At 30.9% G+C, this 12949-nt stretch overlaps 1 long non-coding RNA gene across 1 annotated transcript; it reads left to right on the top strand.

Moving 5' to 3' along the window:
* Positions 1 to 10060: 10060 nt before the first annotated feature.
* LOC139907631 (uncharacterized) lies at positions 10061 to 10899 on the top strand. The gene is made up of 2 exons (XR_011784354.1): positions 10061 to 10402; positions 10473 to 10899. It is a non-coding gene; the product is annotated as an uncharacterized lncRNA (long non-coding RNA).
* Positions 10900 to 12949: the final 2050 nt, after the last annotated feature.

Below are 12949 nucleotides of genomic sequence, written 5' to 3'. Positions count from 1 at the left end.
AATATTTACATTGGAAGTAAAATACATTTTTTTATTTTCTGAAAATAAAAGTTGAAAAAGTGGGCCTGAAAAGTCTCGGGTTGACTATGAAAACACATTTTTTTTCCTTCAAAATTGGTTTTTTTAAAATGATTATTATTTAAATATTTTATAAAATTTGCTTTATAGAGCGGAGTCCATAAAACTCTTATCAAGCCATTACTTAGCTAGAAAGGTATTTTTTCCCATCAAAAAGCACTGTAAAATTAAATACGAAATTTTTTTGTTCCATTGTTATGGAAATAGCTAAATTAACGTCACACTTAGGAGAATAACTCACAAACTAAAGAACAGATTGTTATGAAAATTTAACAGCTGTCTTTTGAAAATGAGTTGAATTTAAAATAAAAAAAATAGTACCATCTATTTTGAAACCAGGAACTTTTCAGCTCATGAGTTATGTGTTTTTCAAGCTAAAAAAAACTAAATCTTTTAATTTGAAAAGCTTAATTTACTAAATTATATTAGTCTTTATTATAATTTGTCATTTTTTCATATTTTGTAACAAGGTAATTTTCCATGGGTATATCATCAATTACCAAGGGTGTAATTTCTCCATTTTGGAGGGAGGCTACTGCCCCCCCTTACAAAATCCCTTGATTAACGTTATCTATTTAAATCCATTATAATACCCTCACTTAAAAATATATGACTTAATTTTAATTTACAAAATAAACTTGTATCTAAGTGATATACGCTCAATCGTTACGCAAAAATTAGGGATTCTTATCCCGACAACGGATCCGTTTAAACTAAATGTAAGGATATTCTAGAAGTACCTTATTTTTAGTTAACAATATTTTAAAAATAAAGCTTTATTGATACTTTTTATAGATTAATAAAACGTCTATGATCTTATGCAAAATAACTAATAATTTCTATTTAGTAAATTCATTGACTCAATTAATAGTTTTTAACTTTTTTTCAAACATGTACCAAGATATGTGACCTAAAGATGATATTGACGAATAATCTAATTTAAGATTAGTTAATTTCTTACTACGTGTCAACTTTTCCGTACTAGCCGTAATCAAAATTCGAAATTTTTTAATGACAAACCACTCTAATTTAGGTCTCTGTTGTTTTGTTGTAAGTCCCTGCCCTTATTACGACCATCAATATTCTCATCGTTATTATAATTTATATTCGATTGAAGATATACTTTAATCAAATTCTAATTTGACAAAAATAAAATCCTTCCTTTTTATTTAAAAAATAATAATAATAAGTATAGGAAATGATGCCATAAGGATCGCGCATTATAATTAGTGCAAAAACTGAATAAAACCACAAATTTACAGCTCAATAAAATTTGTAGTTAATTACGATGTTATTCCCACAATGGAGCTTAATTATATTTATTATTGTTATTTATGAATCAGGGCCATAACCTCAGGTGAGGAAGTGTTCAGGCCCAATTTTAGAAGTGACAAAGAACTTCTTATTTGTTTAGTGAAGTCGAATTTGGCAAAAAAGTTTTTGTGAACAATTTAAAAGTTACATTTGATAGACCAGACAAAACTATGGAGGATAAAGTTGTTTTTTTTTCGATTTTTTTCCCTCTTAAATGAGTTAGTTATAGTTTTTTTAACGACAAATTTGAAGAATTGCTTTTGTAGCAATTTGACAAGGGATTTTTTGAAGGGAGGCAAAATAAATTTTGAATGCAGAAAATTGCTACAACAAAAGAAAAATTGACAGAAAACGTTTTCTTTCTACAAATTTGGCAACGAACTAAAACTACGAGAGGCGTAGGAGGGTTTACTTGAAGTCACAGGCCAAAGAGATGAAGACCATCGTTCTCATCTTTCTATTCCGATTCCAGATCGTCTTAAGCCTTAAATGCTTTATTTTTTTATATCCGAAAAAAATTTTATCGTGTGAATAAAGTAGAAAAAATGATTTTTGGAAAAACATTACATAATAATTGAACAAAAATAAAGGATGTTGCAAATGTGTACCAAATGACATATTTGGTACTAAATATAACACAAAAAAATATCAATTGACATAAACCGTAATATCGAAACATAAAATGAAAATATTATGCATGCAAGGAAAGAAAAGACCTTGTTCATAAATATCAGAATATATTTTTATATATTTCGTATGAAATGTAAGAAACAGGTGTGTGTGATCTTTATTAAAGCTACGTGCTACTTGAAATTTTGTCTCTTCTCCTTCCAATTCATGAAGTGCTCAACTCCATCTAGTCTCACTTCCTTCATGGGAAAATGAGAATTTTGACCTCTTTGCTTGTTTACATCTAACATGAGCTCAGGAGAAGATCTTTCTCGTAGTATTATAGCAATATAAATTTTAAAAAGAGCTTCAGTTACGTTTGTACTGAGCTTTGCAGTTTCCTAACTTACGCCACTCAATTCAAAGGCCATGTGACAGAGTATTAAGTCATTTTGCACCTTGTGTATGAATACTTATGATTATAATTTTATACAGTTTTTGATTGACTAGGTTTATTCTAAATGAGTTTTTAGTTCCAACATAAACAGCTAATTACGTTTTCTTACGAATGGTTTTGGGCTAAACTGTACCTACTTTTAAATGGATTAGTTTCAGAGCCTTTATTCAAGATTGGAATTTTGTTGTTAAAAATGCAGTTTAAATTTAAAAAAAGGAAAAAGACGGTTGTTGCATATTCTCTTTTATATTTTTTGTTCATTCATTATTGAATCATCGTAATCATTGATAACATCTCCCTGTGAATGAAAATTCCCGCTTACCTTTAGTGTATTGAACAAAAATGCATAGTTATATAACATTTATCGAAATATCTTTTATATTATTAAAGCAAAGTTGCAATCCTCGGTATTTATAATACTTTTACATACTTCAATCTAGAAGGATGTTCCATTAGGGAAATTGGGGTTTTCAGTGAATTGATACAATTTGACTGAGTTGAGTGAAACATCTGTTCATCTGCAAAAAATCTTGCTAAATGCCGTGAAAAAGTCTTTAAAAAGTATCATAATTTCAACTTAAGATCCATCTAGTGTGTAAAAAAATAATTTATTTATGTACGAAAATAAGTCCCAGTGTACACTGTATAATGTATATTATATCCAATACAGTATTAAGAAAAAAAATGGAGTATAATATAGACGGAGCACTCTATAAAAGGGATGAAATTTCGCGGGCTCAACTCATATTAAAAAAGAAAAAAATGTGGGAAGTACTTTATTTAAAAATATGAGTGTGACTTTAGATGAGGTTTAACAACGAGCTAAAGTACTCTATGGCTTATCAAGTTAAATTATTAGCTTTTTCTCAAGCTATTATTATTATTTTTCATTAATGATTATTTAGGAAAGAACGTCTATATATTGAGTGAGTAGCTATTTATGAGTAAAAACCAGGATTTATTGAGGAGTTATTTTCAATATTATTAAAGCGCAATGTGGATGTTATTCGACGCCTAACAACTCCAGCAGGGATCCCGAATACTACCACTAGTATAAAATCATACATGTAAATCTGGTATGTTTTTTAGCTGGCCTGTTAATTTGTAATTGGTAGTATAAAGAAGGAATTTTCTTTTCCTTAGCAGTTGTCATTATTATTATTTTATTCCTGAGAAGTGAACCTCCTTTCCTAAATAGATTCAATTATATTCAAAACCTGTTTGAACGGTCGTGTGTGCCTATAAATGACGGAGTGTAATGCTTAAGATTATTTATCTCCTATAAAACATTCTTCAAATTGTTAGGGTACCATGTTGATTTTCGGTTTCTTCTTGCCCATTCCACACTGTATTTTCACCTTTGTATATAATGTATTAAAATACAACTATAATATTTTGTCTGCACGGATAATATTTTAAATGTATCTAGAAGGTTCTCCTCTTTATAACAGTAGTTCATATCTTCTTCAAAAATGGTATAACAGGAAGCTGATTTTTACAATGGTCTTAATTCAGTAGTACTTTAAAAGCATGTGTCCACATCTATAATGCAAGTAGACATATTTTCTTTCTAAGATCTTTGTATATTATAATCTTCCACCTCAAAAACTCTCCCAGTCAAAATATAGAAGTTCTATGAATTAAAATGTCTTGTTGTTTGGGGGAAAGAAAATATCATGTTAGTAATTTTGCGCTTCCAAAATTTAATTTATGATGGCATTTTGACTACTACAAATAAGAAACATATTAAATCACAAAAATTCTACATTTTGACAGGAAGAGTTGTTGAGGTTTGAAAATTATAATATGTGTGCTTACTGGTAATAAATTGTAAACGTGTACATGTGTTAGTCTAGCTCCCACCTTTTCCCTCTACTCTACAAAAATCCCATCCTTATCTGTGAAAAAGTTGTCCAAGGCAATTTATACATAAAATGACATGAACTCCTTAACAAAACAAGGAATAATACCCTTGAGCAATTTTTCAATAAAATAAACATACATATAAAATGTTAATTAATCATTAATAAACATTTATTTAACAAATAAGTTAAATATGAATGTAAAAGAGAGTCCAATTAGGATTTTATTCCATGCTATCGTTAATTTGACCACCAATACGAAATGTACTAATATGTATTCAAGTACTTGAATACCAAGACAATATTAAAATACCAACTTAGGGATAATAATTATTATCATAACAATATACTAAAGGTTAAAAATGATATTTTATGATCCCATGTTTTTTTCATTATTATATTACATGTTATTCCAAAGGGCCGTATAAACAAATAAAATTCAATTTCAATATGTTATAATATTTCATTTAAAAAAAAATTTAAATAATCATATAACCTGATATAAAGATGGAAGGTCAAGGGATTTATCATTATAGTTGTAGAGAGCAAGCTTATTGCATACATGGGGCCAAGTACATTTAAAACGTCGTTAACCTTATTGTAAATCGCTACCTATCTTCCAGACAGAAAAAGAAAAAAGGGCTGAAATCATTTGGTAGTTAACCAAATCAGTCAATCATACCAACTGCTTTTGATCTCTTAAGTCCTCCCAGACTAGTATTGTCATATTATTTATCCCCAATTTTTAAAATGAATTACATATACACGAGTATATTTCATAATATTATAGTCCTACATAATATTTTGTTCAATTTTGTACCCTAATATTCAGGCTTGTGAACAGAACACCATATTGAACGGCGTTCCATGGAACATGCGTTCAATGAACACTAAAAATGAGATTTTAGAGTTATTTTCCAATAGTAATTACACAAAATTCAATAAATCAAAGTTTATATGTGATTTTAGTCCTTGTTTAAATAATATTTGAAGGGCTGATCAAGCAAAGACGAACGTTTGCGAGACCAATTTTGTGGGAGTGGCACAGGGGAGGGGAGGTAGATATCCATGGCGATAGGATTCATATCGGGAGAGGAAGGCCGCCACAAATCGTCTATCCAGAAATCTAAAAAAAATCTCCTCGAGCCATTGTTGTGTGGTCCTGACCTTGTGCCCCGGTGCGGAGTCCTGCTGGAGCACATAGTTTCCCTCGGGGTAGTTGGAATTAACCACGCAAACCACCTCCTCGAGAACGTCCAGGTACTCCTTGGCTCCGATTTTCAGGCCTTTTGAAAACCAATACGGCGGCATCCTAGTCTCGTCTGATGCCACGATTCTCAGCATCATTGTAGAGGTGAGAACTTAGTCTGGTTGACCGGCGGAATCTCATCGACTGCGTATGTGAGGTTGTAGTAGTTTTTTGGAGTTTCTCGACTTGTCCAAGGTCCCATTTTCCTTTTCTAATATTTTCTGTATAATTGTATTAAAAAAACCTAATTCTCAAATGAGGCCTCCCTGACACTATCAAAGTGGAAGTCGCAATTTGCTTCCTACAGTGTTTGTGATACTACCTTATGATTGGATCGCCGAACGGCATCTGGAACGTAACAGAAATAATGGCTAAACAAAAAAACAACGGAACGTCAAATGGCCTAATGGTTAGAAGCTTGATAATATTACTTTGTAATATTATAAGAAAGGAGTATTTATGCATTTGTATATGAAAGCCAAAATTTCTGCATATAAAAAATTTGACGGCCCATATATAAATATACTAGCAATGGGTTACTCTGCGTTACTCGGCTGAGGAGCGGGATATCACACTGACAATGGTCAAATGATTGAAAAAGTATTCAAGAAATAATTCCAAATACAGAATTATTATATTATATTAACAAATATAATATAATAAGAATGGTTCGTTATTGTCGAGAAAGATCTTGATAATTCTAATTCTCTTGCTATGATAATAACGATGGAGCGGGAAATCTTTTATACTACACTAGGAAAGGGTTACCCGACGTTGCTCTGGCAAGGACGGAGTAGGAAATCACATTGACAAAGGTCAAAATAGTTTTTAAAAAAAAGGAAAATTATTCAGAAAATACTTCTATATATTATACATATATACTAATTAGTCTTGACTTCGTCAAGCCTGACAAGACCAAATCATTTCGTCAACGAAACTTTTTTTTTTCATGACGAAGACAAAATTCTGACAAAAGCAAAGCTGACGAAGACGAAACTCTGACGAAGATGAGACGAAAACGAAATAAAAGATAACTACGACGAAACAATGACGATGTTTGACGAAGATAATATTATGACACTGACGAAACTCTGACAAAAAGTAATGACTTACGATTACTAAGACAAAAAATGTCAATACTATTAATATACTGATGGTTCGTGCAACATGCCCCGCGTGGTCTAACAACCAAATCAAAAAACAAAACTTTTTTAAGAGTTGACAATTTAATTTATTAATAAGTGTCTGTGTGTGTGAAAAATGGAAGTTAGAGCAGGTAATCTGCAAAATGCCCGTCAGAGCGAGCAATGTGCAAAATGCCCGGGCAATCTATAAAACTTCCAATAGATTGGTAGTGGATCACTTTAACTCCATTTACATTGTCAGGTTAAATGATTGTGGGTAATTTGATTATTAAGCAATTGATTGCAAGTAATTCGATAATTAAGGCTTTGACTATGATAGAATTTCATGGCAAGCAATTTGATACTCTAGTTTATTTACATTGAAATCTATATTGTATTCACACAATCAAACTATTATAAGATAAGAAATTGTCACAAGAGACTCAATTTTATTTTGCAAAATATAGCTCGGCTAACAGGCTGTGCAGGTGAACGGATGGTCCCTAAGGGGGATCAAAACCTGTCCCACCACTATCCTGAGTATTAAAGACCCTTTCTAATATATTATAATGTACCCCGACCGAAGGGTTAGGGTTACGCAAGTGAACCGCTTTTACACAAGGGGGATCAAAATATATCGCCACTGCGATCCTGAGTATCAAGGACCCCTTTTAATATACTATGTAACACCTCAACCCACGGGTTGTGGAAGTAAAGAACTGGTCAAAAAAGGAGTATCAATATCCACCGCCTCCCTGAGGATCAATGACTCCTTTCGATATCCTATAATACACCCCACGTACAGGTTACGCAAGCGAACTGCTTGTCGACAAGAGGGATTAAAAACTATCACCACTCCTATTCTGAGTATCAAATACCCCTCCTTATATTCTATGATACACCCCTACCCACAGGTTGTGCAAGAGAACCATTATTCTAAAAGGTGGATTATTACTCACTGCCACTGCTTCCCTAAGTATGAAGGGCCACTTTCTATATCCTATAATACACCCCACCCACGAATTGTGCAAAAGAACCGTTGGTTCAGGAAGTGGATCATTACCTACCAACACCGCTTCCTTTAGCATCAAGGACCCCTTTCAATATACTTTAATACAATCAAGCCCATGGGGTGTGAAAGTGATCCGTTGGTCGAAAAGGTGGGTCATTAGCCACCACCACTGCTTCATTGAGTATCAAGAATCTTCGTTATTCATACAACTCAAAGGATTCATCTTTTTTTGGTATTATACCTTGAGGGTATGCGTAATTTTGGAGGTTATTTATGACCGTCATACTGCTCCACTACAACCGGAGGGTTCAGGTGTTTTTTTAATACTAAATTGTAAGCCAAAAAGGTGAGCATTAGAATGAACTTGATAAGAAGTGGGTACAGCAACAAGTAAAGATCTAATAAAAATTTAAATTAGAATTGTTGATCCTATTTGATAATATTCTAACTACACGGTCTTATATTTCATATAAATTTTATTAGTTTCTACAAAAACTAATATTAATAATCTTTTCAACATCAAATATGATAATTTCAAAAAATTATCTTTTTGAACATACCTAATATCACCTAATTTTTTACCTAAATACTTTTTCTAGAATCATTAAAAATTGAGTACACTTTCTTTTAAGACGTAATGATTTTACAAAAAAGCGTACGAACGATAAAAATATTTGTGCCTGTGTCCAGTGATTGGCGAAACTTTGTAATGAATATTCATTTAATTTCTAATTATGAATTCACATGTAGGTTATGCAAAAACAATTACATACAAATTAACAAATTGACTTTCCTAATTCACCATCTTCAAGTTCGAATCCATGAGGTGTCTAATTTGAAAAAAATACGTATAGAAAAATTTCCTTCAAATTAATTATTGTTATATTCGTGATTTTTTCCTCGGATAATTCTCCCTTACAAAAAGAAAGAAAGAATAGAACGTTAACGAGGTATTTAGTGCCTATTTACTTAAATAAAAGGTACCTAATGCAGACCCATTTCCAAATATTCTCTATTGAGAAGAACAAGATTTTATGTGGACATAATAGCAATATTAGATAAGATCTGGGCCTTCAATGAATTAATTACGTAAATATTCGCCTATTACGACTACGAATACAAAGAAAAAAGAACACTTTCCCCAAAGAATGAGAATATCTGTAAAAAAATAAATATTTTATCTTACAGATTCATGAATTATTCAAAAGGGACTAAAATATAATGGATTTTGAATGTTTTACTTTTAAACTTCAACAAATGCTATTTTGGAATTTATAATTATGGGTCTTAAACGTTTCTAAGCCTGAGCCCCCCATTCTGGGTACTGAACACCTTTGCAAGCCCAGTAGGAAGTCAAATGGATTATATAAATCAATATTTTAGCTATACTCTAGAGGTCGTATCAAAAAACAGTGAATTGACGTTGGGTTATGAGCTCAGTACGTGACCAGCTGGTATATTGCACAGCCTGAAAAAGAACAACAGAAAAAATTTAAATTCGATTCTTCAATAAGGGTTTACATTGCCAATTACAATGATTTGGCGTTGGCTTATGAACCTACTCCGGGCCATGCTGACATATTTTAATTTACTTTAAAATCCAATTTTCAAGGCTTTCTTAATTACTAAGAAAATATAAATTAAATTTGAAAAATTGTTTCAAAAGTAAAAGAAACTCTTACACGGACAAAATTCTGATGAAAACAAAAATTTGACCAAAATCATTACGAAGACAAGACGAAACTCTGACAAAAACGAAATTCTGAAATAACTGAAGAAGACTATTGATTGACGAAGACGAAATGAAGACGAGAAGAAACTGAAAATAGCTGACGAAGTTAACACTGATATTAATAAATGTAATATGAATGTTTTGTTGTTGTCGAGAAAGATCCTTGTAATTCTAATTCTCTTACAATGGTTATTAATAACGATGGAGCAAGAAATTGTATAAAGTTTATACTACATATACTAATCACTAAACTTAGGATTTGTCTGCGATCGTTCAAACAATTGCTCATTTTTCCAGACTGGTATGAAATATATATAGAAAATTTGGATTCTAGTTCGATTACAAAGCAGTTTTGATGATATTTTTGGGGGAAGTGGACATGCAAAAACCTTCCTTCATTAGCTGGGAAAACAATAGAAAATTGTGGGCAAAATATGCTCCAAAATCTTACATCTACTAATCATTCTACATCAATCTGGTTAAGTAAGGTAATCCACAAAGTCTCATGAAGTCCATTTTTTATTGTTGCCGAAAAATTACTAAATCGAAACTTTGGAAAAAATTGCAAAAACAAACAATTTGCAAATTTTGCCAAAAAAAAAATTAATACACTTTTAAAGAAACAAGTGTCATATAAACTTCATTCATAATTTCAAAGAAGCCTGGACAATTTCAAATAATGAAAATTAACCTTTCCTCTCACCTTCTCAGCCGACAAACGGTAGCGGTAATTAAAGTGTTCGTTTCAACTGGACCATTTGATAATAAACATCATACGACGGCATTGTTTTGTGATAAACTAGGGATTAGGTTTGACCTTGCCACTTCCGTTGCTCTCCGTATGCGTTTAATGTAAAAATATAAAGAGACCATAGATTTCCTTTATTCCTTCCAAGAATTTTTTGAGAACTTACACAATAATGGCTACAATGGATGGAAGCCAATCCAAAGCGGCATAATTTTAAGTACATCATGTATGATAACATTGCAGAATAAGTTTCTTTATAATTATAAGTTTGATTTCTTGTTGTGTAGCCGCTTTACTCAAGACTGTGTTGAGAATTGAGAAAAAATCCTATTCCAAATGTAAAGGAGTTTAAAAATGGTCTTAGACTATTGAATTTGTAACAGTACATCTCTGGGAAAGATACTGAGAGCTATCAATTTGATGATTCCGTGTTCCCTCACCGATCTGGAGGATATATCTCAGCAGCTTCCTAGAAAAGTAAAAGTTAACTCTAACCAAAAAATTTCTATTTTTTTGTCTGAACTGTAAAATTTCAAAAAATTGTCTTGGAAGGTTATTGCATTCACAGAACTATCAAGTCGTCATGTCTCCAATATTTAAAGTATTATACTGAGGACTGTAACTCTTCTTTAAACTTACTTTCTAAAAATAAAGTCTTTTTAGAGAACTCTTTAATTTATTGTAGCGATTCTTAAAATTACATTGTTTGAAAAAGATAGCTATATATGTATTTATAAGCTACAATTCAAGAATATGTCAGATGAACAATACTATTCATTAAATATTTTTATCAACCCAGACAAATCTTTTCAATGAATTTATTAATTCTTGTCGCCCTAAAGCATTGGGTAAATTCTAAAAAAAAAAATTGTAAGGTACACTTTTATTGTAGGGATAAGAATATAAAATTTGTAGGTGCCTCAAATGTCTTAGTGGCAAGTAATGCAAGCAAAAGCTTAAAAGTTAGGCAAATTGTTTCTTAATTTGTAAATTATCTGTTTATTTGTACATTTTTTTCTATGAATATATTTAATTTTGTAACTAATTAAGTATTTATCTGAAAATGAAGCTTATCATCAATCATGAAAGATTCGCCTAATTTATTTAATATTGACTTAAGAACAATATGGTTGGATGGAGGAGCGTCTTTCTAAGATTTTAAAAACGAAAGAGTATTGAAAGTGTAAGAGACTTTCCAAAGTTTTCCTTCTTGATATAGTTGTTTGACTTCTTTGTTTCCTCTATGTACTAAAGAAAAGTAGGGTCCGGTCTCTTTTCTGAGAAAAATGGCTAAATTAATTTTACTTCCAATATAGCCTAAAATTGAATTTTTCTAGACCACAAAAGGGAGAAAATTGAAAATTGCTATTTATTCATAACGTTAAAAACTAGCTCTAGCTATATTCACCAAAGCTATTAAAGTAAAGCTATTTCTTGACAGTATTTCATATGATAAAATTATTATTTTAACATTCAACGAATACGTACTATATGTACTGCATATTGACCATGATAAAAGGTGTTTTTTTTTCTCAACAAGCATGATAGAAAAAGGATAAAAGAATAAAACAATTCCAGAAAATTTTAGCAAAATGTTTTCATGACATGCTCCTTGACTGCAAAGTTCTGATAATATTTTGATCAAGAGCATATCCATTCTTTTAATGTAGTTAAATACTAAATATAACTAGAAAACAAAAAAATAATAAAAAAATTGTGGAAAATCAAATGAAGTATTAAAAACAAATCAATATTCCATTTTTAATATCGTCAGTTGTTAAGAGGCAGTCAAGGTCTTGGGATCTCTTTCCTCTGAGTGGAGGGTGAGCTTCTGAAGACTTTTTCTTTAGGTGCTCTCTTTAGAAAGTATCTTAATTGACTCAAATTCAATTCAAATAATTTTTACGGGCCTTCCCTTACTCCACTTTGCGAGTGAAGGAAGTGAGCTCCATAATTGATTTTTTGGTTAATTTAGTTTTTTTACTGAAGAATATTTTTTCTTTGGCCCTTCTATTCTGGGATTTGGATCTGGAGAGTGAGATACCCCTTTTTAATAGCAAAAAAAGAATAAAATAAAGTACTGAAAGGTTCTTCCATTGTGTTTGGGGTTCACAATTTCACAACGTCCCCCTTTTTATTCGAAAAATCTATTATTTATGTATCTCATTCGAATGATAAAATTCTCATTAAAGTTTGTAGGCTCATCAAGTCGTATATCTGTTTTTCTTCGTATTTGAATTTCCATCTAATAAGAGAGGAAAACATATCTATGGCTTCAAATAAAACTTGTCAATTATAATAACAATTTTACAAATCATATCTAAAAGTATGCTTAAAAATCTTTAAAGCTTATAATGTGTATACATAGATAGTACATTTATAAATGGCTTTAAGTGATGATAGGATCTGAAGTCATTCATGTTTCTATAGAAATCTTTAGTAATCATTTGATTGAGAGGAATTCGTCATTTTTATACAAGATACAATTTTTCAATAACTATTAGATGTGCTCTAAATAAGAGCTCTAAATTTTTAAATGAAGAATTTTCACAATTTATGGTTAATATGTTCATTCTCTTGTTATGAAAATATATATATATATATATGTTTGAATTTTTTACAATGTTTAGTAACTTCGACAGAAGTTTTAATAAAAATAATCTACATATCTTCTTAATCTCGTTTGCCTTGACTCAAATTATATTATATAGATAAATACCTATTAAATTATCAATAATTGATGTAATGTCGAATATATGAGAAG

Source organism: Lepeophtheirus salmonis, chromosome 1, assembly GCF_016086655.4.
Source record: "Lepeophtheirus salmonis chromosome 1, UVic_Lsal_1.4, whole genome shotgun sequence".
In the NCBI taxonomy this organism is placed as follows: domain Eukaryota; kingdom Metazoa; phylum Arthropoda; class Copepoda; order Siphonostomatoida; family Caligidae; genus Lepeophtheirus; species Lepeophtheirus salmonis.
This window is presented reverse-complemented; position numbering and strand designations above follow the sequence as displayed.